The following is a 27631-nucleotide window of genomic DNA, read 5'->3' as shown; positions in this document are numbered from 1 at the left end:
CCTGGAAGCTCATTTTTTTGTTCTATTTCTGCTTTCAAACAAAAAATGTTTTAATTTGTTTTCTGTTTCTTCTTCACAAGAACAACAGCCTATTGCAGGCCGTGGCTGCTTTAGGCTCACACTTTTTCCAGCGTCTTCCATCTGTAGTCACACCTCTCCAATTCATAAGTGTTTTTTCCACTAAACGACACTATGCAGATCAAATTGAACAATCACGTGAGACATAGCCAAAAATTATATCTTTGTTGGATGGTTTGACCGACAATATTTAATTTCCCCTACATCGTTTGCATGAACTCTGGGAAATAAATATTATTGCTGGCAATAGGGAATTATGATATTTTTAAAGAGAGAGCAATATTAAAACCCTACATGAAAAATTTGCTAGGGTTTAAAAAGATAAAATAATTTCTTAATGTTTCAAAACAAATTATTTAATCATTATGCTATTTTTTTGAAAATACAATCTATGCAGTGGTGCCATCTATGGTTATAAAATGAAAATATTTCTTAGACTTAGAATGGTAAATGGCACCCTATTTATTATTAGCACCCTGGTTTTGGAACAGCCTATGCAACAAAAAATATATATATATAAGTCCCGCAGTGGACTGGTCGTTAAGACACGGTTCCCAGCAGAACACCGAAGTCAAGCATTACTGGCTGCAGTCAGTGTGCTGGTGGGTGACCACTTAGATCAGTCTGCGTAGGAATTGGTCCTCGTGCGGTATTGGTCCTCGTTAAACTATTCTACCGTAAAGTGCTCGACTTCGCGTGCAGGTCGTCGGGCTACCGAAGCAGGGGTGCCATCCCCTCTGCAGAGGATCAAAATTGTGATGGCATGTCTTCGGATCATCCTCAGGGATGTTTCCCAGACCGTCGCCAATAGCCCATTGTGCAGCTCTAGTGCGACGTAAATGAACTACAACAACAACAAAAAAATATAGCAATAAACTTGCATCAATTACTTTGGTTGTGGAATAATTGCACATTTTTTTTATAAACCTAGCTTAAATATTTATGAAGATAGGGAGATATATATAAAAAGCAATTCCTTTGTGTTATGTTTTCTTACTATAACTGTAGAAATATTCAATAAAATTAACATTAAAAATTTGGGGAAATTTTACATTAATAACACGAGTATCACTCTAAAATTTAAAAAAATTCTTTTCAAATTGCTCAAGATATATAAGCATTTAAAGTAGTTCTTTCATGAAAAACATGCCTGGGACACAATTTAAGAAAACTCATAATTTTGTTGGCAATCATATTTTGGTAACTTATCTAAAAAGACATATATGAATATTTTGAAGATGTTTGAAAAAATGTTTCTAGCAATTTTTATACTTTTTAAGATATTTCTAAATGATAGGGAGTTTTTAAAGCATTTAATTTTGTATTTTATAGCAAAATTTAGTAACAAATGATAATACCCTACAATGATTAAGGACTTTAAAATGTGATGGTATAAGGAAATAGGACATACTTTAATAGGAGATGCAATTTCTGGAAAACCCTTTACCCATTCAAAGCTTTCTTTCTAATTATTGAAAAAAAAAATTTGAAAATTGGTGGAAACTTTTTAAATTTTCAAGACGTTCAAATCGAAATTTTTTCATAAGTTACCAAATACAATTTAGAACAAAAATTATGAAAAACAATTTTTTAAATGTTTTCCGTGTATGCGCAGTATGAAAGGATGACTTAAAATGTTCAAATCTTGCGCAATTTGTAACAATTTTATTTTTTTAATATTTTTGCAATGAATAAAAAATACTTTCAAATATTTGTTCAATTTTATTGAATATTTCTGTTGTAAGAAAACACAAGGAAAAAATCTAAGATTTTATAAAAATGTTTCCCCCCCCCCCGATGCCCAGCTGGAGAATAACCTTTTGTCATACAGGCATCTGAAGGGCAGATTTGTTGGCCACTCTTTCAGGGACACCATATTAGGTGGGCCAACGTTGCTCCCACAGTATGGACAAAGAATGAACGAACACCCATGCCTTGCCCGTGGTTTGAACCCAGAACCTTTCTGATGCAAGGCCAGTTCCTTGACTCCTACACAGGCCGGCATTTATAAAAATGTTTTTTCTCTGAATATTTACGCTACGTTTATGAAATTCTGTGCAGCCATTTCTTATGATAACCAAAATACAAGTTACAAGCTTATTGTAGATATTTTTAAGAATAACGTTCGAAACACTCTTTTTCGGTCGTAACTTATTGCCGATCCCTCAAATCTACTCGATTAAAATACCCAAAAAGTGAGGGAAATTGTATTTGAAGTACCCGTAAATTCTGTCATTTTTTAAAAATAGATCTTGTAATAATTATTATTTCAAGAAAAAAAATTTTCTTCTTCCCTAACAGAAAGTATAAGCTAATAATAATACAAAGCCCGGTGGCTGCATGGTAGTGCTTTTCGCTGTTGTGTCGCAGGTCTGTAGGTTTATTCTTGAACCGAGTGAAGTTGACTCAGCCTTTCATCCCTTCAGTGGGTCAATTAAATGAATATCAAGTATTCTTGCAGACTAAACACTGTGTGTTCTGTGTTTGGCTGACCACCTAACCAGAACTTCTGCTCCTGCACCCCTTGAGTCCATGGTCAAAAAAAATTAGGATGAAGACCATAGGCCTTGGCCCTAAATGGTGTTGCTGTGCTGAATTTGGATTTGTAATATATTTTACGCATGAGAATAAGTCATAACTAAAAAATTGGTAATAAAATTTATTCCACTCGTCACAAAAATCGTTTTTTTTTTTTTAATATTTGTGACAATTGTGAAAAACTTGAATTTTTAATCAAATTTGGTGAAACCCAGTAAAATTGTCAGCTATGTAAAGGCATTCTAAATTGACTAAACCTAGTAATTCTGAATTGATTACCATATGTTGAACTGTAATAAAATGGAAATCCAAGTGGTGCCTTCATTTTCTCTTAAAATACTTACGTAATTTAGTCTAGCTTAATATGAATGGTGATCCTCTTTTTCAATAAGATTCTAAGAATATGCAATAAATATATCCTATGAAACCTATTTATGTATATTATGATTTGACTTTCATTTCAATTAAAAAAATTTATTTCGTACAAATAATTTCCTGTGCAGTACACAATTCTAAATTTCAGAGTTAGAAGACACAACAGTTAAATGCCCTTTATTTTCTCTTAAACTCATTAAAAAAAAAGTTAATATGCAGGTTTCCCTTGATTCTGCCCCCCTCCCCCATTGAATGCGCCTGTGGGAAGGAAATTGTATTGGTCATACCGATATTGGAATGATAAGACCATCCATTTTGCTACAAACGTTTGACATTGGACAAGTATAGAAAGACTCATTCCCAATCCAAACATGATTTAAATGAAAAGGCTGAATGCATTTTTTGCGGAAGATACAAATTTTCAAATTCAACAGCTGATGAAATCCATAAAGAAAACTATTTTGCCCAGTTCCGAAAGCAGAATCAAAAAAACAAAAATGTTTGAGCCACACAGCTGATGGAACCAGAGCTGAATCTAGACCTCCTGGAAACTCCACTCGTGGATTATGTCCATGCGTTCATTTTGACTCCTCATCACTTTATTGTCGAGACATTGCAACAGATTGGACTGTATGACGACTACCCGGATGAATTTCAACAATTGAAATACACGGGTTCTTTACTTGCGTTTAATGAGGAGAGCAGTTTGGATCGAGAGGCTTCAGCCTTGTTCCGAGTGTTTTTTTCCAACACATGGACGTTCTATCACGTATTTGTTCGATCTTATGCCTATTCCAGTTTCAAAATGAAAATGTCCGTATTTGATTCCAGTCACTCGGTGGTCTCTTCCTTTTGGTGGTTGTACGATTGATAAGGAAAATGTATTAGCTTATCATAAAGTACATCGTCATATGATTGTGACCGAGCGGCCTATTTGAAGCTTGGAAATTGGTCAAAGTGTCTCATGCGTCAGAGAGATATTGCAAAGGACAGAGAAAACTCAAGACACCCCTGCACTTGGCAAATGCCATTCACTACGTATCCAGTGAAAATTCTCACTGTTCCTGATCCAAGAAACCAGGTGTTGAGCAAGGCGGGGATTTTAATATATCAATCGTCCTTTACAAGATCATTCAGTCATTTTCCTGGCAAGTTTATGTCCGAAAGGTTTAATGGAATGGATAAACCAACAAAAAATCGTAATGAAGTCGTCGTAGATTGGAAAATTGAAGCGTACTGGTCGTCAATATCGTCTGAAAGTGCTCAAAACCATGAATCTTCCAGAATGTTACATTTATTTGCGATGGGATTATGAACCTCATCCTGCTGGAGATCAGAAAGTGTTTTGTACTGAAGACGATATTATGCTCGTCAGACAAATGAATGTTGAACCCGCCTTCATGAATAAAATAGAGGCTATGAAAAATCAGATTTGAATGGAAAATTCTTTGCGGCAAATAATGAAGAATTTATATTACACGTTGAATAAACAACAAGTCTTTCAAATGGGCAGTTCGCACGTGAATCGGAAACAAGATGTAGAGATGCATAAACTAAATGCAGAAATTGAAACAAGAAATGAGAGATTCGAAGAATCAGACAGCCGCAACACAATACGAAAATGAAATACTAAAGCTGAAACTTTGAGACACATACAACTACAACACGAAAATGAAACGCAAAATCAGCGAAACAGGGCCTGGAATGTTTTATAAGTCCATACAAATTTAATGGAACCCACTGCGCATACCTAGCTACAATAGAATCATACTGCTCATGGGTACAAATTTGTTTCTAGAAAGTTCTATAAGTCCATAGAAGGAGAATGGAACCCACTGCGCATATCTATCTACAATAAAATCGTACTGCGCATCCATAACCAAGGAATCCTGGAATGTTCCTGAAGTCCATACAAATTGTATGGCACTCACTGCGCATACTTGGCTGCAATAGAACCGTACTGCGCATGCAAATCCAGAGGGTCCTGGAATGTTCTATAACCCAAGTAGCACTCAATATCGATTGATCTCGAAGAAAATTCGCTTACAACGTCCATCGATATTGTTCCGAAACATCGATCCATATAAAAACGCCCGATTTTTTTAATATTGTACGACATTTTAAAATTTATATGGGTCGATATTTCAATAACGCCGTAGAATGTCGAGTTTGAAAAAAACATATTCCACGGCGTCTACAGATACAGTAGAATGTCGATGAATATTTTCATCACGTTATTCGCACAAGAAATATTAATAAGCATTTAAAGATGCGGCAGAACGCCGGTTGATAATTTTGATACGTTATTCAGGAAAAATTTTTTACTGGGTATTGCAGGATATAGGTATATGTCTGTTAATTATTTTATAAGCTTTTGCACTCCAATTTCAACAAAAAATAAGCACTCAAAAATATTTTTAATCAGCTTCCAAAAATATATATAATTAGGATTTGATCAGTAATTAATTTAAGAATTAAGTGTAAAATAGGTGAATAGAAATAAGTGTGAGCACTGTAGATGGAATTTAAGAAGCGAATATTAATGCAAGGCATGATAATTATTTTCAGGTCAACTATGATTTATAATTCAACATCAAAGACTATTTGCTTCTTTTAAAATAACCACATTTTCCACGCATGTAAATTAGTTTTCCTATTTTTTAGCATTAGCAATGCACATTTTATCGTCAGACAGGATTCAGTCACTGAAAATTAGTAATTTAATATATTGCACAACAGCACAGCACTAAGAACTCATAATATATTATAATTTTATAGGTTTAATAAAATTAACCCTTCTGATATGAATGTGCTTTGTAATATAGAAGGTGTGAATGCAGAGGAATTAAACAAAAAGTAGCTATGAATATTTTATTTGAATAAACATTTAAAAATTTAGTAAAACAAATTGGCACATTATTGGGTCTCCAAGTCCAAAGAATTGGTTACATCAAATATCTTAGGTTTTCGTCCTTATCAATCAGTGGCTGTAGCAGACCTTCCCAAATTTTTCCGCAAGCTCTTGGCCTCAAAGCGTTTGAGAACTGTAGCTGGAAGCAAAAGATTGATTAATTAATAACATTTAAAAATTGAAAGACTAACTAACAAAACACAATTTATTAATGAGTATATAACGAAACTTAGAGAATTAAATTGAATGAAGGGCTTAGAGCAATGATTCTCAACCTTTTTTTTTTGTTGCGAAACTCTTTTAACGATTTCGAAATTTGACGGCACACAATAAAAAAAAATTAGACTAAAAGCTATTTACTTACCTATAGTACACTGTGTTAAATAGTTTGTGATAATAATATGTACTACAAAAGCACGTTTATTAAGGGATTAATTATTTCTTTCGACTGATTTTTTATCAGTTAGTAACAGTTATTTTTTTCTTCTTTTTGCCAGTTATTAATTATTAACTTATTTTTTGGGATTTCTTGTTAACTAGTTTTTTTGCTAATTATTAATTATTAGCTTTTTTTTTAGTTAGTTATCCTTTATATATTTGGTTTTTCTATAGTTATTCTTTGTTAATTTGCTTATTATTGCATAGCTTACTTTAATGATTAGCTTTTATTTCCATTTGTAAGATAATATTTAGCTTGCTTTCCTTTGTTAATTAATTATTTTAATAGTCATTAAATTTCCTACTTATTTCAACGTTTTTTTAAAACTGTGTGTCAAAGGCAATTTAATTATTCCATCTCATTTTAAGATAGTCAGAGACAAGGCAATCACCGACAAAGATGTTCATGCAGTTAAAGCGTAGAAAATTTATAAAAAGTATACATATACTTTTAATGAACATTCTAAGAATTTGACAGCACAAGAAAGTATCACGGCACAGCAGTTGAGAATCACTGGCTTAGAGAATCGACACACAGATAAAAAAAGGGCATGCTGCATTACACTGTTTCGTAAAACTGTCTGAATATTCAAAACGGCAATGCCGTTTTGAATATTCAGACAGTTAAAACAGTCTTAGATTAAATAATAAATTCCTTAACAACAAAAAACACTATAATAAAAGCTTATCAGTTCAATATTCAATTTTACTTCTATGTATTAAAGAACATTCACTTAAACTAATGTGAATACACAAAAAGTATTGAAGTTGAAAATAAGATTTATATTTAAAATTTAGATCTGATATTGATTACTTATGATTGCACATACTTAGAAGTATAATGAAACAAAAACTCAAATTTATTATAAATACACTACACTTCCAAATGCATTCAATTCTTTAATGTAATCATTTTTTCTTCTTTTTTTGATCAGATCCAAAAACTATTGATGTAAAACTGTGTTAGACTTAGAAAATTAAGCTTTTAAAGCTTCTTTATCTTGCTCACGTTTTGGGTTTGGATTTTTGAAACTTTTTTGCAATATTTGGCGTCCTTTACATGGGAACAAATTTTTATTTTGTATTTTTCAAATAGAAAGAATCTCTCCCTAGCATTATTTTTAAATTAAATTTAATTATAATGCTGCCTTTAACTACAGCTTGCAAAGATAAAAATCGGCTGATGATATATATTAATACACATTAAAAAATAGTGAGTATACACGAAAAATCCTGAATAAACTTAGAAATGTTAAGGATTAACTGCAACTTAATGTTTGTAAAATTTAATATAAAAAGAGAGGAATTCTAAATATTTAAATTTATTATTTGCAATTGGAATTGTTATTCAGATTAAAAACTTTTTCTAAAAGAGTATTTTCCAAAAGAGTTTTAATTCTAAAAGAGTATTAAAGTATTTATATTAGATAGCTCACTTTCAAGTATTATTTCATCTGTACACTTGTTAAAAATAAGTAAAATAGATGCTATCAACAGCTCCGCAGCTGATACATTGCCTAAAATGAAAGTCACTATCAGTTGCTTAAATCAGATTTCTGATGCAACATCTAAAACAAAAGTCATTATATCGGCCTGCCGATATATATGTGTTACAAAGATATTTTGAGATGCATCGATTTATTGCCCAGTTCTATATAGAATAATCCTTTAAACTCTCCCCATACACCCTCAAGTACAAAACAAATAAGACGGTGAAATTCTTTTTTGTTTTTTAAGGGGTCAACAAAGTTTGAAAAGGTTAAGATTCACTGATCTATACTTTAGAGCAAAATTTCCTTTGCCAAAGGATCCAATGAGCAATTGTAATTATTTTGATCATAATAATAATAGTTCCATTTTTATGAAAATGCTTTCAACGGAGAAAAAATTAGAGAATGATTATAATACCATTGCATAACTCAATCATAAAAATAATTACAATAAGTTCACTTACAAGTAAACTATAAATTCTTATCTTCTTTCAACTTTTCCTCTAATTGATTAAGATCACCATCCGAAGAGCGGGAGCTCAATACCTCTTAGTAATTCTAAAAGAACAGATGTTGAATTATCTTTCTTTTCCAGAGAACTGCATTTGATGAGACTTCATTTCTATAATTTCCTTTCTTAACTGTTTAATCTCCTCTTGATTTTCTAACACACAGTTAAACATCTTAGTCGCTAAAATAACAAATACAAGAGATTAAGTATGCGCAGTTTTATAAATGTGCTTTTAATGCTAATAAAATGATTAAGAATTTTATAAAACCACCAAGTTAATTAACAAAAAAATTAAAGTAATTGTGAAAACTATACATTTACTAATACATAAACTAAATTCCTTTTTAGTAAATATTATAACATGCAAATTTTTCATGAAAAATAAATTAGGAAAAATATTAAAAATACAAAATGTTACTCGAGGCTCCTAAATTTATACTAGTTTCCTCATCATGCAATCGCTCTGTTCAGTGACAACAAAGCAAAATAGTCTGATGTCATAATTTATTTAAAAGCTAAAAGGCTGAGTAGAGTGAATTATACACCTATGTTGGTGAAATTGCAACAAAATGAAAGAACTGTCTGACATTTATTCATTAAATTACTGATAGTGGTATGAATAAACAAGTGCACTCATTTTCTAAATAAATTCTAATCATTTACGAGAAGGCATTGAGAATAAGATAAAACAGTAACAAATTATCACATCAAAATATAAAATTTCTACTTGATATATATTGTAAATAGATATCAATATAAGATTATCAGGGGTCTGTCTAGTTTTTTCTGAGAGGTACCTATTTTGTGAAAATTTAGACTTTTGTGAAAAATTTAAAATTATGTTAAAAAATCAACACCAAAATATGGATTTATCGTTTCTTAAGGGATACAAAAATAAAATTTTAAGAAAAAGTATTTTGTAAAACTACCGTTTTTCCTACAGTTGAATTTGTGAAACTACCGTTTTTCCTAAAGTCTAATATGTGAAAATAAAGCTAAACGGTAGTAAATTTGGCCTGGACAGACCTCTGATTATACATTATAAAATTAATTTCTACATATTAATTTTAGAATGAATCACAACTAAGTTATAATCTTATTTAATAAGAATCACACATAGACCTGTTGTGTTATGTATATACTTATACCATGTATATTTATATATATACCATGTTTATATAGTATATATACCTGGTCTGTCTAGGTTTTTCTGAGAGGTACCTCTTTTGTGAAAAATTTAGACATAATTTATGAAAATTAAAAAATCAACACAAAAATATGGATTTATCATTTCTTACGAGACATAAAAATAAAATTTTAAGAAAAAGTATTTGCTGAAACTATATATAATTTTATTCAATTATATGTAATTTTAATTTCACTTTCTATTAATTTTATTATAAAAACATGGAAGACCATTGAGTATTTATTTGTTTTTTATTAAAGTCAAATGAAATTTTAGTTTTTACTGATTATAACTTTATAACAGGTAAAAAATATATATTTATATATGTTTAGTAAATATATGTGCGTGAAAACAAAAAAATTAATAAACTTGTTCCTTTTATATTACTGTATTTATATTTTATAATGCTTGGGTTAAAAACTGTGAAACGTTATGTATTTAACAGTAAAGAAGATTCAAATATGTATTAGTGATAACACGTTATTAAACATAATAAAAAATACAAACAACAATAAATAAGATTCAAATATGTATTAGTGAAAATGTGTTATTTATACTTAATATAAAATACATAATAAAATTAAAATAACTTTTCAGATTTATTTCTATTTTTAAGCTTATACAACACTTTTAAATAAATAAAAATATTTATACAGCACAGCAGTTTATGAGCACTAAATGAAAAAAAAAACAATTCCTCCCGAGTTTTTTCAATAAAACCCAGGCGGGTTGGGTTTTTTCGAAGCCTGAAAAACAATAAAATATTTAATTAGAAAAGCTTTGACGAATATTTCCTAATCATAATCTTAGAAACTTATTAGTTTTAGTTGGTGCGCTCTTATCCAAATTATACATCAGTTTTTAAAGTTATTTTAAAGATATAAAAAGTTTGAACAGCTTTAATATTATGTATATTAACACATTTTGATATTATTTTTGTCAATTAAATTTCCCTTTTTGATCGATAAATTTTTTTTATTATTTTCAGCAAACAAAAAATTCTTTAAAGAAATTTTAATAGGGTGACCCGGGGTAATTCACGATCACTCTGTTTCTGGGGTAAATAATGATCACCTAAGTTATATTTAAAAAAAAAGTTTTTTTTTTAAATTTGAGACATGGACAAGAATGCTTGTGCACTTTACTAAAGTATAACTACATTTACTTAATAATAGCTTTTTGTTTTATCTAACAAAATAAGTATCTTTTAAACTGCTTTCTGTACTTTCAATTTCAAAGATGGGTTTCAAAATGTGCACATTTCTGCAAAGTTCCTTCTCTTAATAATAAATATTTTGAGTTACTTTATATTTCTTTTATATAAAAATAGTGTAAGCTTTTGTTTAATTGTTTCACATCTACTGTAAACATTATAATTGATTATAGAAAACTGTATCAAATGTTGCCCCCTACAGATGGGGTAATTATTGATCACTGGGGTAATTCCTGATCACTGTCATTTCTTCTTATAAATAGTATATAAAATAGCTAATAAATAGCTAATTGTCTTTTCTTAAATAACAGTTCATATTTATTAAGTGGAACAACTATAAAATATATTTTAACTATCATCACAAAATTTGTTTTTATCGGTATACAAGACTGTATTCTGATTTGCACCATTTCTGGTTTGTCATACCTTGCTTCTATCTTAATTTTATGTGTGTACATTGTTAGAATAATTTTTAAGTTTATAAATTAGCTTAGTATAAATATGGTGAGAAATTATTAGCCTAAAAAGGATACCAAGCTTCTAGAAAGCAAAATTAGTTAATTTCTTTTAATGATTGGAAATGAAATTTCAATGTGAGAGCTGCTGCCAGAGCTGTTGAGTTGACATACCTTACTTTACTTTACACTTTCACTTAATGAAGTTAAAAAATCCAGCAAAAGTAATCCATGAGGGAACTCTCTTATATTTCAGCAGAACATGAGAATGAGTTGGCTGATTGCCTAAAATGTATGGCATGATGCAAAGATTTTTTGCAATTTAAAGTGTTAATCTTTCTTCTTGCTTTTAAAAAAATAGTTTTATTAGCTGCTTAAACATATCTTTTTGGTTTATTTGTTTGATCTTGATGTCTTATTTGTTAATTACCATTATATAATTATTTTTAAACAGCCCCTTTACAATAAAAACTGGTGATCAGTAATTACCCCAGAAGTGATCAGGAATTACCCCAGAAATGATCAAGACCAGGGGTAATTCCTGATCACTAAAAATTTAAAATTTTTTAAATTCTAATTAGATTTTCAAACAAAAGAAGGAGGCATAGGACTCATCTCATATAGCCTCAAACTTCCAGTAAATATTAAAATTCTATCTTGAATAGTTTTTTCACAAAATAGATGTTTGCATTTTTTGATCAAGAATTAATATAATAATACATATAAATCTCTATTTTGATCCTTTGTGTCTATTTTTATTTTCCTTTAGTATACTCTTGTTACATAACAAACACATATCATACTTTATACATAACAAATACCTTACTTGATATCTAACACATTTAAAAAAAATTGTAGTAGTAATGAATAACAATCATTCCTGTACCATAAACTAAATCTTATATTTAGAACTTTTATTTAGAGAATTATATTACAAGACTAAATTAAATTTAGGTAAATAGAATATCATTGTTTTCGGAAATAGAATAGTTTAACTTATTTCTTTTTTTTAAATTTGTTTAATATTTTCATATTGCTTATTTTACTTTTAGAAATAATTTTAAAATCTATATAACCTTTTACAATTAACTTACATTAATATTTTGATAAATTATGTATACTTGGATCATTTTGAGCACAATTTTTAATGTTATAAAATGAATTAACTGTTAATAAGCATACAGAATTAACGTTGACAGACTTAATTTTTATAAAAAGTATTTATACACTCATAACTACAATGCTATGAACCTTGTTCACAGAATAAATGACATTAAAAACATTTCATCTTATAAAAAATTATTTATATTGTATATTAATTATTTATTTAATAAAAAATTAGATAGATTGTAAAACATAACATTTAACATCCCGGCAAACAAGAAGTAAACAATTCAGTTCAAACGACTTTGACAATAAATTTACGTCATTAATTAGAAATTATTTCGATAATAATATTTAAAATTAGCGAAAAATTAAAAATTACTTACTTAATTACAATTCAAAACCAGCTACATTATGATCTTTTATAATGGAATACTCGGTAATGAAGGCCTAACCTAAATATAAAAGTGAAAGATTGCACTTAGAAATGAAGACCTGACACAATATTAATAGAGTTTATATAAGTAAATAGAAGATGATTAAACTTTGCTTACCTAAATTAAATCAGTAAGGTGACTTAGGAGATACAACACGCTAAAAATGCATCACAGCGTACATCACAAACCAACTGAAACATGGATTGTAAAGCGTGACGTCAGAGCTGAAGATCACGTTACAAGCGTTTATATCGATCTTGGCTGCTGATAACAATATTGAGGTCGCTTCACCCTCCAATCCCGTACCATATCGTTTTCACAGAATTCTATTTTTCACTTTCACTAATATGAGCAAGTATAAAGAAATTTTACTCATTTTTATCTTTCTAACAACTATTGTGAACTTTGGAACTAAAATATATTTAAAATAGAGTGTTTTAAGAAAAATACTTTTAAAGTTTCATTGACGGAATTCATTCAATAACTTGCTCACAGTATCTATATTCCTCCGCTTTCAAAATATTGATGGGAACGGCTACGGTATAGATCGATGTTTCTGTGCTACTTGGGAAGTCCATACAAATTTAATGGAACCCACTGCGCATATCTAGCTACAATAAAATCGTACTGCGCATGCATAACCAAGGGGTCCTTGATTGTTCCTACAGTCCATACAAATTGCATGGAACCCACTGCGCATACTTAGCTACAATAGAATCGTACTGCGCATGCATATCCAGGAGGTCCTGGAATATTCTATACGTCCATACAAATTTAATGGAACCCACTGCGCATATCTAGCTACAATAAAATCGTACTGCGCATGCATAACCAAAGGGTCCTGGAATGTTCCTAAAGTCCATACAAATTGCATGGAACCCACTGCGCATACTTAGCTACAATAGAATCGTACTGCGCATGCATATCCAGGGGGTCCTGGAATGTCCTATAAGTCCATACGAATTTAATGGAACCCACTGCGCATATCTAGCTACAATAAAATCGTACTGCGCATGCATAACCAAGGGGTCCTGAAATAATCCTAAAGTCCATACAAATTGCATGGAACCCACTGCGCATACTTAGCTGCAATAGAATCGTACTGCGCATGCATATCCAGGGGGTCCTGGTATGTTCTATGTGTCCATACAAATTGAATGTAACCCACTGCGCATATCTAGCCACAATAAAATCGTACTGCGCATGTGAAACCAAGGGGTCCTGGAATTTTCCTAAAGTCCATACAAATTTAATGGAACCCACTGCGCATACTTAGCTACAATAGAATCGTACTGCGCATGCATATCCAGGGGTATTAGAATGTTACAGAATGTCATACAAATTGATTGAAACCCACTGCGCATACCCAGATACAATAGAATCGTACTGCGCATAGAATTTTTTTCGCGCATGGGCAGTTCAAAAAAGTGTTAAAATTTTTTGAAGTCCGCTATATAGACGGGAGCTCAACACGGCAATCTCTCATTCTGCCTCCGCGTTTGGTGGTGTTCAGACGTGGCTTTGGCTCTACCTGTGGGTTCCTTTACGGGCTCATAGTAAAGGGGTGTGAGCCTATTGCTGCGTTTAAATACCATAAAATGCTTTTTTTGTGGAGCATGGTTCCCCGATTGTGCCTCAGTAGAATTTTTTTTTTCAGAATTTTTTTTTTTGTTTCAGAATTTTTTTTTTTTTTTTCAGAATTTTTTATTTTTCTGAAATTTTTTTTTTTTTTTTTTTTTTTTTTTTTTTTTTTTTTTTTCAGAATTTTTTTTTTTTTTTTTTTTTTTTTTTTTTTTTTTTTTTTTTCCAGAAATTTTTTTTTTTTTTTTTTTTTTTTTTTTTTTTTTTTTTCCCAGAAATTTTTTTTTTTCCAGAATTTATTTTTTTTTATTTTTTTTTTTTTTTTCCTGAAAATAAATTTTTTAAAAAATAAATTTCTGAATTTTTTTTTTCCTGCAAATTTTCCTTTTTTTTTTTTTCTGGAAAAAAAAAAAAAAAAAAAAAAAAAAAAAAAAAAAAATTTCTGAAAAAAAAAAAAAAAAAAAAAAAAAAAAAAAAAAAAAAAAAAAAAAAAAAAAAAAAAAAGAATTTCTGGAAAAAAAAATTTCTGGAAAAAAAAAAAAAAAAAAAAATAATTCTGGAAGAAAAAATTTCTGGGAGAAAAAAAAAAATTTCTGGAAAAAAAAAAAAAAAAAAAAAAAAAAAAAAAAAAAAAAAAAAAAAATTCTGGGGAAAAAAGAAAAAAAAATCTGGAAAAAAAAAAAAAAAAAAAAAAAAACTGGAAAAAAAAATTTCTGGGAAAAAAAAAAAAATTTCTGAAAAAAAAAAAAAAAAAAAAAAAAAAAAAAAAAAAAAATTCTGGGGAAAAAAGAAAAAAAAAATCTGGAAAAAAAAAAAAAAAAAAAAAAAGAATTTCTGGAAAAAAAAATTTCTGGAAAAAAAAAAAAAAAAAAAAAAATAATTCTGGAAAAAAAAATTTCTGGGAGAAAAAAAAAAAAAAAAAAAAATTTCTGGAAAAAAAAAAAAAAAAAAAAAAATTCTGGAAAAAAAAATTTCTGGGAAAAAAAAAAATCTGAAAAAAAAAAAAAAAAAAAAAAAAAAAAAAAAAAAAAAAAAATTCTGGAAAAAAAAAACAATTCTGAAAAAAAAAAAAAAAAAAAATTTCAGAAAAATAAAAAATTCTGAAAAAAAAAAAAATTCTGAAATTTTTTTTTTTTTTTTTTTTATTTATGTTGCTTATTTAATAGCGGCACATTGTGAGCTCAAGTCAATCTGCATCGTACTCCTGCTGCTGACGGTCTTCCTCTTTGCGTGCCCGGTGTAAGTGACAGCGTCCCGGATAACGTTCTCGGGGAGAACTCCTCTGGTTTCTTCGTAGATTAAACCAGAGATACGCTTGTGGCGTATTTTGTGGCGTATTTTTCTAACTTCTGGAAATCTTGCAACCTTTGGACAACAAAATGAATATCATGGCTTGGTCAAATCTGGCAAGAATCTTCAACATCTTTACAAGTGATATAAGCTTCATTATATTTCGACACCGAGTGGATGTTGTGTCTCAATTAGCATTATCTAGTGAAATCGCATTCCTTGTGAATTTGATTTTACTCGGAGAGACCAGATTGAACATCAGCTATATGTTACCCGTCTGTGCACCCTTAGCTTTGATTTTCTCAGGAGTCTCACTCTTACTTGGCAACATTTCTGAAGACAACATATTTACAATGGATATAAGCTCGATCATACGATTCCGAATGGCTTCATCAATTGAAATCGTATTCTCTGTGGATTTAATTCTCTTTGGAGTGGTTATAATGAGCATCCGCTGTAAGTTGCACGTCTTATTTCATCTCTTTGCTTGGGTTACGTCAAGAGTCTTCCGCTTTCTTAACAACTTTCTTGGAGGCAGCATTTTCCCTGCGATGCACTCAATTCCATGGACTGAAGTCGGAATCGCTCTGGATATCATTCACCTAGGAGAGACATTGTTCTCATTTTACCAATCTCTTGTGTGAGAAAAATAAATAAAAAAACTTTTAAAAAAAATAAAATTTTTTTATTGAATGTTGCTTATTTAATAGTGGCACATTGTGAGCTCAAGTCAATTTGTATCATTACCCTCCTGCTGCTGCTGCTTCTACACTTGTGATGAAATTGTATTGTATTGAAATTTGAATATATTGTATTGTATTGAATGTATTGCATTATAATATAAATAAATAAATAGCCCTCTGGGATACATTTTTTTTCAAAACAGTTTGTCATTCTTGAAAATTTCATTTCCTGTCAGATATTTGGTCAATTTAGGAATTGGTAACTGGACGGAGTAAGCTTGGCGCTAGCTCATATCCATCAATCTTCAAGACGCTAGCTCATATCCATCAATCAATCAATCAAAGTATTTGGCGTTGTTTAAACAACAGCATTCACCATTTTCTGGATTTGGTTGCGCGGGATTTCGTATTTTGTCATCATGAAAGTTTTAATTACAGGTAATTCTTATTATTTAAAGATTTATAACATTAGTGTATGTTTTATTGTACTATATGAAGGAATTACATGAAATTTAAAAAAAGATTAATGAATTTTATTCTATTTCTGTAAATACAACGCTTTAGAATGTAAATTACTTAGTTCGTTATTATATGTAGAATTTATGTATTTTAAGAAATTCGTAATAAAAGAACAACAACATTTTTCATTTACCAAAGTTTTTCTCTGCTTTCTTAGAAATCGTTTGTTTGATCTGTCAAAAATGTGTGAAGCAGTATAGTAATGAAATATCATTTAGTTAAATTACCTGATTTATATTTATTTTAGTGACATAATATAAAGGTATCTTTTTTTTCTGGGAAATATATTGCTAATTAAAATTTATTTTTTATAGATAGCTCAATATCAGGGCCGGATTTACGTATAAGCTAAATAAGCTGTAGCTTTGGGGCCCCGAGATGGCAAGGGCTCCCAGATCCAACTTTTTCCTTCTTTTTTTAAAGTTTTATTCAAAGCTGGAGCCCTCTGAAAACTAAAATACATTTTTTTTTCTTTTTTACATTGGCGAACGCTTTTCAAAATCTAATAGAAGTGTTTACAAATATAAAATAATTGTTACTCTTCACTTTTCTAACCAAAAGAGCAATAAAAAGGCCCTTTTCCTGATGAAAATATCCTGTAGCTTTCGTAGCTACCAGTGATGGGAGTAGTCCATGGATCCTAAAAAGCGGTACTCTAGACTCCATGGAGTGGTCAAATAGCCGCCTCAATTTTACACTGTGGGAAATGTTTTCAGCTTCTTTAAATTGCTGTGGGCTCTTTTGTCCTTCTCCACAAAAACACCCTTTTGTCTGATTTCTGGGCAAAAAATTTCTAGGGCTGTGGGAGAATCTTGTTTAGGGTCACTCTGTTTCGAGATTTCCGTTGTGTCTCATAGTCGTTAAAGAGCTTCTCGTTTAATTTTAACTTTTCTTTTTTGCAAAATATGTTTCTTCCAATTTATTAGAAAAGCTTTTTTTCCTTTTAATTATCCTAAATGTTTTAACTAGCTTAATTGTTTAATTTACTTAATTATTGTAATTGATTTTAAATTGTTATTTTCCAAATTAATCGTACATAAATCCGTGAACTCTTTTCTTTCTTTATTTAAATGGTGGGCCACTATTCAATTCCCTCTTTGACAGGCCTATCTGCCAAAATCCTTGATTTGGTCTATTTTGGATGAAATTGAGATAACAGATGTGGTTTTACTTTAATTTTACTTACTGCTAATAGACAGAAGCAACATGTGAATGTGATATTGCTTGATAGAGCATTGAAATCAAGTGATCATCAGCTAAACAAATGTTTAAATATATGGGTAAAAAATATTGTTCAAACCTCCTGTCTGACCAAATTTTCCATGTATCTCCAAAATATGAATTATGTTTAATTTGTAAAATATGATATTTCGTACACAAAATTCATTTATTTAGTTAGCTTATGATTTTATTGTTTATTGATCATACTTGTTTCTATTTTTAACTCCCTGATCTTTGTTGTTGTTATGTGTTTAAAGTCAATAAGGCATCTAAATTTTTTAATTTATAAGGATTTCAAATTTTTAAAGCAAAGTCGAAATAACTTCTTAAAATTGCAAATTGAAACTATTTATAAAATTTTGAGAGATTTGTTTTTATTTTAAATCTGTGCATTTAATTTAATAAAATAAAGGCAAATAAAAAATAAGTTTAAAAAATATAAATAAATGACTAGATAAAATATAAAACTGTGTTGTCAATGAAAAGGAACATATCCTTTAAACATTTTGAGTATTAATAAATTATTTAAAAATAAACAATTTTAAAAGGTAGAAAAGTTTTTTTTATTTGTTTAAAAGGCAAATTTTGTCCCATCATTTGATCAAGAGACTATTTAATATCTGTTTCTAAGAATCAGTCAGTCGCGTGTGGGTGTGTGGATGATGTAATCAAAAGAGGCATACAAAAAAAGCCAATTTAACTTCAGTTAATGCCCTCGCTATTATATTTTTAAACTCCTCGCAAAAATGTAGTAAAAAAGTTATACAAATTAATTGTCGCAAACAAATTAATATTAAGTAAGAACGAATCAAAAATGATATCAAAATATGCTGAATCACTAATGAGACAGGCGGGATGAAAGACATCGAAACCAATTTGATTAAATAGTAAAACTAGAAAGTGTTTCAAAAATCCGGACATGTATCAGGCTTCAATTTTTTTTACTGCCACAAAATTTATCAGAGACAATTCGTTAGATTTCAATACGGGTTATGTTTTTTCATTAATTAAATATTAAACACTAACTAATATTTGTCTTTCAAAGCTTTTCATTCTGTAATAAGGAATGTCAAGCATTTAAAGTAGGGGTGCACAACCTTTTTGAGTGAAGGGCCACTTGCACAGCAGGTTGGCTGACGAAGGGCCGCACATGTATTTAGACATGTTAATGACAAATGTAATAATGTTTATTTAAACATTATCGTTCCATTTTTTTAATTAATAAACTTAGTAATATCAATAACTTAGTAGTGTTCCATTATTAGAATTCATTCAAAAATAAAAAAACTTATACTTTTTTTTTTTACAAAAAAAAATTGCTATTTTTAGCATATGAACAATAGATTTATCAAAATAAATAAACATTGAAGAAAAGAAATATTTTTTTTAATCATATCATGCAATATGAAAACTCATTTTAGAATTAAATTCTAATAAATTAAAAAAAAACTGCAATGCCCACAGAATGAAAGAAGGAAAAAGTTTAGTCGTAATTAAGTAATATAAATTCAAATTAAATATTTTAATTGAAGAAAATTTATAGGTTTTAAACAAAAGCCTAAAATAAAAACAAAACTGTGATAGTTCAAAATAAAATTCAATGCTTATTTTGTAATGTACTTAATTATTTTATTTTATTAATTATTAGATTTTTTATATCGTAAACATTTTCCTTTTTTTTATCGAAAAAGATCACTTAAGCAACAAAAAATTGAAATCTAAACTACTAACAGTGAGCAGTTTAAAAATTCACGTTTTCCGCCATTTTATGAATTTCTCAAGTTGCAATACCATTGCATTTAAATTAGGGAGGGATGTAACGAGTATTTGGCCCTTCTGTGAAAAATTCAGTTGGTTGAATGATGAGTCAAATATTAGGCAAAATATTTTTTAGAAATGCATTTTTCTAAGTTTTTTTTATTTTTGAATTTTTATAGATATTACTTTTTTTTAAAATTATAATCAGACAAGTCAATTTTGTCATTTTTTCGATACTTTGAGAATTGAGAAGGATCCATTTTTTGCAGTTTTTATTATAACCCAGCATTTTAACAGAACGTCTCATACTATTAATTTATTATCACTCTTTCCCTGTACTGTAATATAAATAACCAGTAACATAGAAAAGTGTGATTTTCAGCATTAAAGTTTTGTTTCAGGAACTAAGAAAAATTTGTTTTTTCTGTTTTTCTTTTTTTAGGCATTTTTATTATGACTCAGCATTTTTTTAAAAATAAAGTTACAAATAAAAAAAATTTTATAGCAATTTTTTTTCTTCTAAAATTATGGCAATGAGAAAAATTTAAATTGAGATTTTCGGCATAAGATTTTCTATCTTTTTATTTTCTTTAAATAAAAAAAAAAAAACTTTTTTTTGACGTTTTCATTATAGCGCAGTAATTTTTAATAGCATTTCTGTTGACTTAATTCTTTTTTCTTGGCTTTTTCTGGTAATTGAAAAATTGAGATGTTCAGCTTTAAAAAAAAATTTCAAAAATTAAGATTGATTTTTAAGTTCTCTGTTTTGCTTTTCGACATTTTCAAAAACGTTCTTGATTGGCCTTATTTTTTAGAGTTAATTAGCGTTTTTCCAGGAAATATTATTCTGAGCATTGAAATTTTAGTTTCAGTGTTGCTATACTGCTAAAAGATTTTGCTATTTGGCCCCAAGTGAACGGCGTTCAATAGATTTTTTCTTCTTCTTTTTGCCGAATATTTGGTTTTTGATCAAATCACAATTCATTACCACATTCGAGCAAATCATATTCGTTGCGGAAATAAAAAAGAAGGAAAAATAACTAAGATTTACGATAAAACTGTACGGTAATACCGTATCAAAAAGTGATTATTTAATTGCGTGATTAACAATCACGTGTCCTAATAACATCATAGTTAAATAACGGGATCGTCAAAATCACGAGGAAAAGTATAGAAATAATTAGGAAAAAATATATTTATGCTGAACTCAGCACAAATAAAGCGCGTCAAATGCATGATTTAAAATTTGCATGTCGTAACAGAATAATTGGAATTTTTTATAATACGTAGGAACGCATAGCAATAACTGCCGAGAAAAATTTTTGAAGAAAAAGAAAGAATTGCAAAAAGATAGAAAATCACTTAGATTTAAGATGAAATCGTCACAAATAAAGTGCCCAAAAAGTGATTATTTAAATTTGCGATCTGAAACTCGCGTCGTTATAATAATTCGGAATTTTCAAAATCACGTAGAAAAGCGGAAATAACTGTTTAAAAAAAATCATTTATATTTACGATAAATTCGGCTTCAAGAAAGCGCGTTAAACGTACATTTACTAAAGAATCTGTTAAAATTGATTGTGTCAAAACGTGATGACTTTAAAGTGCGATTAAAAATTGCCATTTTTTAAATGTTTTTTTATTGTGTTTAGAAACTCTCGCGGGCCGCACTTCAGTAGTCGAAGGGCCGCATTTGGCCCGCGGGCCGCAGGTTGTGCACCCCTAATTTAAAGTATCCAGTTCAAGAATATCAAGTATCCAAATGACTTCATTTATTAAATTTAAAAAAAAAATAAAAATAATAATAAAATATCCGCAAGGCAGGTGTGTATATTTGGGGCTGATGTTTATGAAATCTAACACAAAACTGTGAAATCGCGGGCTCTATTCCAGCTGATGACAGTTTTTAATTATTATTTCTTAATACTGAAAAATGTATTTCTTATTTATTTTAAAGTATGAATGTTAAAAACTAATAATTTAACAAGTATTTAAAAAAACTAGAAAGCTACAGCACCTGTTCATTTTACACACTAACCCTCATGGTTGCTTCTGACTAATCATTGCAGATTAAGAGGAAAAACGGTTTAGTTATTACCCAGTGAAGATGGACTCAAGGGTACTGAGTTCCAATCCCAGTGTTGACTGGTCGATACGAATTCTACACCCGGCTTACACCAGCCACTGTACCGAAGTAAAATATCCTCAGTGATAGACGGATCATAGGTTAGAGTCCCCTTATTGTCAGACTGACAGTGGAAAGCTTTTGTGGTTTTCCTCATCATGTAACTTAAATTCTGGTCAGTTCCATCAAAACGTCCCCCTCCAAGACAAAAATTTCTTCCAATACCTGATCCTGGAGTTCCCTTGTGTTCTGAATTGAGTTTAAAATTAGAAGTCTAATAAGTTGAACATTAGTAGTCGTTAACTCGAAATTGGGTAGGCTGTTCAATGACTATTATAAAATAAACTAATAATTTGGCCGGGATAGCCTGTTTGGTAGGGCGTTGAACTCGTGTTCGTGAGAATGGGGTTTCGAATCCAGCCGGCCGAAGAATACCCATGTATAAAATGGTGACTGGTGCATGCTAAATCTGCCGTGGTCACAAAGTCCTCTAAGTTCTCACAACAAATCACTACCTCTGGGTACTGATCCAATTCTCTTGTCTTCTGGATTGAGTTCAAAATTATAAGATTATTATTCAATATTATACGGAGTGAAACATTTGTAGTCGTAAACTCAAAATTAAGTCGGTTGTTCAACGGCGGTTATAAAAAAATTAAACTAATAATCAAATAGTATTTTCTTATGTTCTTTCTAACTCCTTGCTTATTTTTGACACACCTTCATAATTTCATGTTTCTAAGTCATAGAGCAGCAAAGCGAAATGAAACGTTAAAAAAAAAAAAAAAAATCAATTTAGAAAAAAAATTTGCAAAAAAAAAAAAAAAAAAAAAATTATTTAAAATTCCAAATAACATATATTCAGAATTTCAGGAAAAAAAAACTCTGTTAAACATATAATGGTTCTTCTAACATGCCAAATCTTTACTCTGTTCTTAAAATGTGCTTATGATGTTCTTAAAATGATTTTCTGTTTTTTTTTCTCGTTCAAAAAATATGTGCAATAATAGAAAGGCTCTACATTATAGTCCCATCACAACCAATATATTTAACAATCAAGCAATATTATCAAATTTTTAATAATATAATGTTAATATTCAGCAATAAAAAATACGACAGTTTACTTTAGGTGTATAGAAATAGAATTGAACTTAAAAGGGCCCCATCATTTTCAGTAGCTTAGGGCCCCGCCAAGCTTAAATCCGGCCCTGCTCAATATTGAATTTTTTTCAAAAATAGTGAGTTCTTTGATCATGTTTAAAATAATTTGTTTCAATCTAAAAAACAGAAATCTAAAAGAAATGGAACAAATTTAGCTAATATTTATCATTTTTATTCACAATTACTGCATTCATTATTATTCCTTTAGGTTGTCTTAACTATTGAATAAATTATGAGCATACAAAGTTTCATAAAAAATTTTATTCTGTATGTATCACATATGTGTGCCAAACAATTTGTACTCAATAATTTTTTTATTTAACATGCATAATAAAATTACTATAACTCATTGGAAGATAATTCAGATTAGCAAATTAAGTACAATTTAAATTATCTTTATTTAGATTTTAATTTGAAATTGAATTTTTTCATTTAATTAACTTCTCAAACTGCTTGTATATTTTATATCTATAATTGTATTTTTTTCATTCTGAAAATCCTAAGATTTTTCACAGTTAATGATTAAGTCTAAATGGACAATGTAAAGCAAACCAGTCATATTTCTTCTGTCTCTTCATAAAATACTAACTAATAAAATACTTTGCTATTCTTTTTACCAGGTGATTCAATTATTTAGCTAATTACTTAAATGTTGAGCGAAAGAGGGATATTGAGGTCGTTTTCACGCCTTGGAATCAATGTGGACAAATTTAGGTTGCAGTTGTGAAGAGCGATTATGATTTTGCCTTAATTCATGATGGTAAGTTAAAATGTTGTTTATTTACATATTCAATGATTATGTATCTAAACTGTTGGTATTGCTTGTATCTTATGTAACTATTCTAATTCAGATAATGATTTTTTTAACATTATTTATGGTTGTGCTATTAAATAATAATTTATTTTGCTTATCTTAAGAATAAAGGTACTAATGATGTGCAATTGGGTACAATGGCCAACTTTAAAAAACTGACTTTTGTGGCTAATAGGGGAGATTTCGTATGGTGATCTGTGGGAGAATAATTGCCAAATCTTGGCAACTTCGAGGCAGTCAGCTGCCAGGATCTAAAAAAATAAACCACAGAAGGGGACAAGCTCAAAAGATTTGACTCGTAATTTTTTTTTAATTTTCAAGTTTAAAATCTATTTAGCACCTTGACGATTGTGGTTGGCACGACAAATCTCAATAAGGAAATATTCCTGAGTTGTTGTTCTTGAACGAAGAGTTGAGAAATTTCTCTCGCTGAAAGATCAGAGTAGGCAACAGCATTTTGTTAATTTTGAGAACGTCACTATAAAGCGATTCAATGAAGTAATGAAAACTTTGTGAATTTTACTTGGGCTAATGTTCTGTGAATCAGCTTTATCTGTAGATGACTGTATTGGTTAAGATCACATTCATTTAAACTGCCAAAGCCATATTCAACTGGCTAACATCTTGGAAGAATGCATAGCAAAGTTGCTAAAAAGGGTGTTATACACAACTTTATATACTGATTTTATGAAAATATCGTAATCTCGTCTTGACATTTAGCCAGATCACCAGAACTGCAACAGATTTAGTACTCTGATGCTGTAAAGAAAAATATTCAGAATATATTCAGTAGAGAGTGTTTTTTTTTTTTTTAATATTCTTATTTGTGCTACTTCACACAATGTAGAAAAATGTTTAGATGCAATAGAATATTTTATAACTGGTTCTCTCTCAACGATTCTGGCTCTGCCCTTGAGGGACAGAGGGAAGATTGTTTAGAGCATTGTCCCTGAATTATAAATACTCTTTCACTTTAAATGCCTTTGGTAAAATATACTAAATGAATAATGAACTGTTTCAAAATAGCAATGGTATGTTGTTTAGCACTAAAGAGAGAGGTTAAAAAAATTTGAGGATTGCACAGAGATTAATCTAATTCTCTTTTTTGTTAAATGATATGTAGATTCAACAAAAGCCAATATGAGTGTCTCAGTTAGTATCTTTCTCTATTATAACTATAAAGTTTTTTTATTTTGATTATTCGAGGAATTGTATATTTATAACCGTGGCATTTTACCTTAATTGTTGTGAGTTTTTTCCCAACTATATTGTTATAGTGCAGTTTGTTTACTGTTAGTACAGCACTGTTTGTAAATTATTTTAAATAATTAAAGACAGAATGAGTTAAATTATCTTCTAATGTTTATCAGAATTTGTCTTTAATCAAACCCTGGTTAAGAAAAAGACAGTGTTCAACAAAATAGTATATTACTCTTTTATTAAAAAAATATTTATTCCTTTTGTTTTATCAGTGGCGTTTATTGCATTCTAAATAAAACTGATTTAATGTTTGATCTAGATACTAATAAGTTTAGAAAATTAATTTATGATTTTATTCTTGAAAAAGGTTTAGAAAATAATATTCATTGAGGAACTGGTAATCTCGACAGAATATAAATGATTAGATACTAAAAAACCAGGGGCAATGCAAACACATCAAGATGTATTTGCTCACCATTGAAAGTCAGTGTGGGTATAACACAACATGCACACTCCACAATCAGTCATGGACTTGTTCGCCTTTAAGGAGCCTACGTTGCTGATTACCATGCACGCCATACAGTTGTCTCTCGGGTAAACGGTGTGCACACCAACTGAACAATTGGCTGTGAGGTCATTTATGTTGTGGGAAGAAAGTATTTTTAAAAAAATCTGTGCTGTGACTAACTATTAAATGTTGTGATGTAATGTCCTGTGATTGTCTTGTTCTTAAAGCCATTAATCTTTATGTGTAAACCCTGATGGATACTGCGATAGAAGTATTAAATAATTTTAATCAGATACTTTCTCTCTCTTTCAGATGTAAGTAACCTGCCTAAATTGGAGATCTGCAAAAAGAATTGAAAAGAAGTATTTGAGCAACAAACCTAACATTGCAATAATTTAAACTCCTTTTTTATGTCTTGATTTTTAAGTGACAGATGTTTCAAATCCCCAAGTATGAGTATACTTCCGACCAAAAGAGTTGTGAGACCCCTCTGAAAGCCTGCCATATGCATGGAAAAGGTGGATATACAAGGTTTTTCCTCGTTAATGTGTGCTTATAGCACTTTTCTGGTAATTAAAAATGTTCTCTTAAAATGTATACTTCTGTTCTAAATGTCACTCTTTCAATCTGTAATTCAAGTTGATTTGAACTAGTGTATGCAGTCCTTTATTAGATTCACAATTTGAAGAGTTGTACTTTTATCTATGTGCTTAACCATTGGTTGAAATCTTAACCAGGTATCTTGATTGCAATATTAATTCGAAGCAGCTTGTTCTCTTCTAGCTTTTGACTGGATTCAACTTATGATTCATATTTGTCCCGGGGAATGGTCTCACAGCATTGTCTGCTTAAAGCTTTTCTGTGAGATATATTTACCAGGACTTGTTTTGACAGATTCTCATTTAGTTTGAAGAAAATCTCTGTGCCGTAACAAGATAACACTTCAGTCATTGATTTTGCAATATGTATTAAATATAATTGTATATTTTTAAATTCATAAAAATAATTAAGCTCTTTATTTTCTGGCACGATTGTAAGCTATTAATATAATTGAAGTCTTCTATTGGAATCTGATCCACTGCAGAATTTTAAGGTAACATGATTTCTATTTTTCTATCTAGAAAAATGTAGTCACATCTGCACCTGCAAGCATCTTCATAGAGTCATCTGGCTACCATACTCTTTGTCTATATATTGTGTAAGAACAAAAAGAGATATACATGCTTCAAATTCTCTGATCCAATTTGATAAATTTTTTTTTTCTTACTATTTCATACTTTTTACATATGCTGTACTCATACCACTAAAAAAGAATAAATAAATCTATTCAAAAGAAAATGTATCTCATTTATGTATCCTTTCTTAAAGATGCATATGAAGAGAAAGATACTATTTTATAGTATATATTTATCCAAGGTGCTACTACTATAATACTATAGCTCTTTCAATTTAAATGAATGTCAAGTTCGAATTTAAAGCTACTATAATTAAAATTTAGAAAATACATTCAATAGTACGTTTGTAGAAGTTATTTGACTGAAATATTGATAAGTATTGAACAAAAGCTAGCCCTTGACCTGAGAAAAAGCCCGAGTTTCGGGGGCGTTAGTTAACTTATTTTTAACGAACTAATTTTTATAAACTTATTTTTAACGAACTTTTTTTATTCTCAACTAACTGAATATCCGCTCTTCGAACAGGATTAATAAAATAGAAAATCAATAACTCGGTACTGAACAACGAAATGAAATCTTGGACAAAACTAAACGGTATATACTGTCAAAATTAATAAGCAAAAACATAGCAAAACCTGTTTATTGTAGCTCAGCCAATTAAAATTGAGATTAACTGTATTCAGCATTATTAGGTATAATATTGAAATTTACCATTAACTTGGAATTTTCGTAAATAAGTAATTTTTTTAATTTATATAATAGGTATTTACCCATATTAAGCATCATTGGCAACAATAATAGCATGGCGCTTGTTTACGATTAATCTAAACGAATAAGTACCTGAACTCCATGAATGTTGC

At 29.6% G+C, this 27631-nt stretch overlaps 2 long non-coding RNA genes across 2 annotated transcripts; one reads left to right on the top strand and one right to left on the bottom strand.

The window, feature by feature from the left end:
* Nucleotides 1-5848: 5848 nt before the first annotated feature.
* On the bottom strand, nt 5849-12991 carry LOC107442574 (uncharacterized). The gene is made up of 4 exons (XR_001583884.4): nt 12854-12991; nt 12686-12754; nt 8295-8521; nt 5849-6041 (listed from the first exon to the last, which is right to left on the bottom strand). It is a non-coding gene; the product is annotated as an uncharacterized LOC107442574 (long non-coding RNA).
* Nucleotides 12992-16576: 3585 nt separating this feature from the next.
* Nucleotides 16577-26934, top strand: LOC107438395 (uncharacterized). Its single transcript, XR_011636162.2, has 3 exons — nt 16577-16728; nt 23695-23834; nt 25909-26934. It is a non-coding gene; the product is annotated as an uncharacterized LOC107438395 (long non-coding RNA).
* Nucleotides 26935-27631: the final 697 nt, after the last annotated feature.

Source organism: Parasteatoda tepidariorum, chromosome 3 (genome assembly GCF_982258835.1).
Source record: "Parasteatoda tepidariorum strain Cologne lab strain chromosome 3, Ptep-v5.0, whole genome shotgun sequence".
Classification (NCBI taxonomy): Eukaryota; Metazoa; Arthropoda; class Arachnida; order Araneae; family Theridiidae; genus Parasteatoda; species Parasteatoda tepidariorum.
The sequence above is the reverse complement of the archived record's forward strand: the minus strand, read 5'-3'. Positions and strand labels throughout refer to the sequence as shown.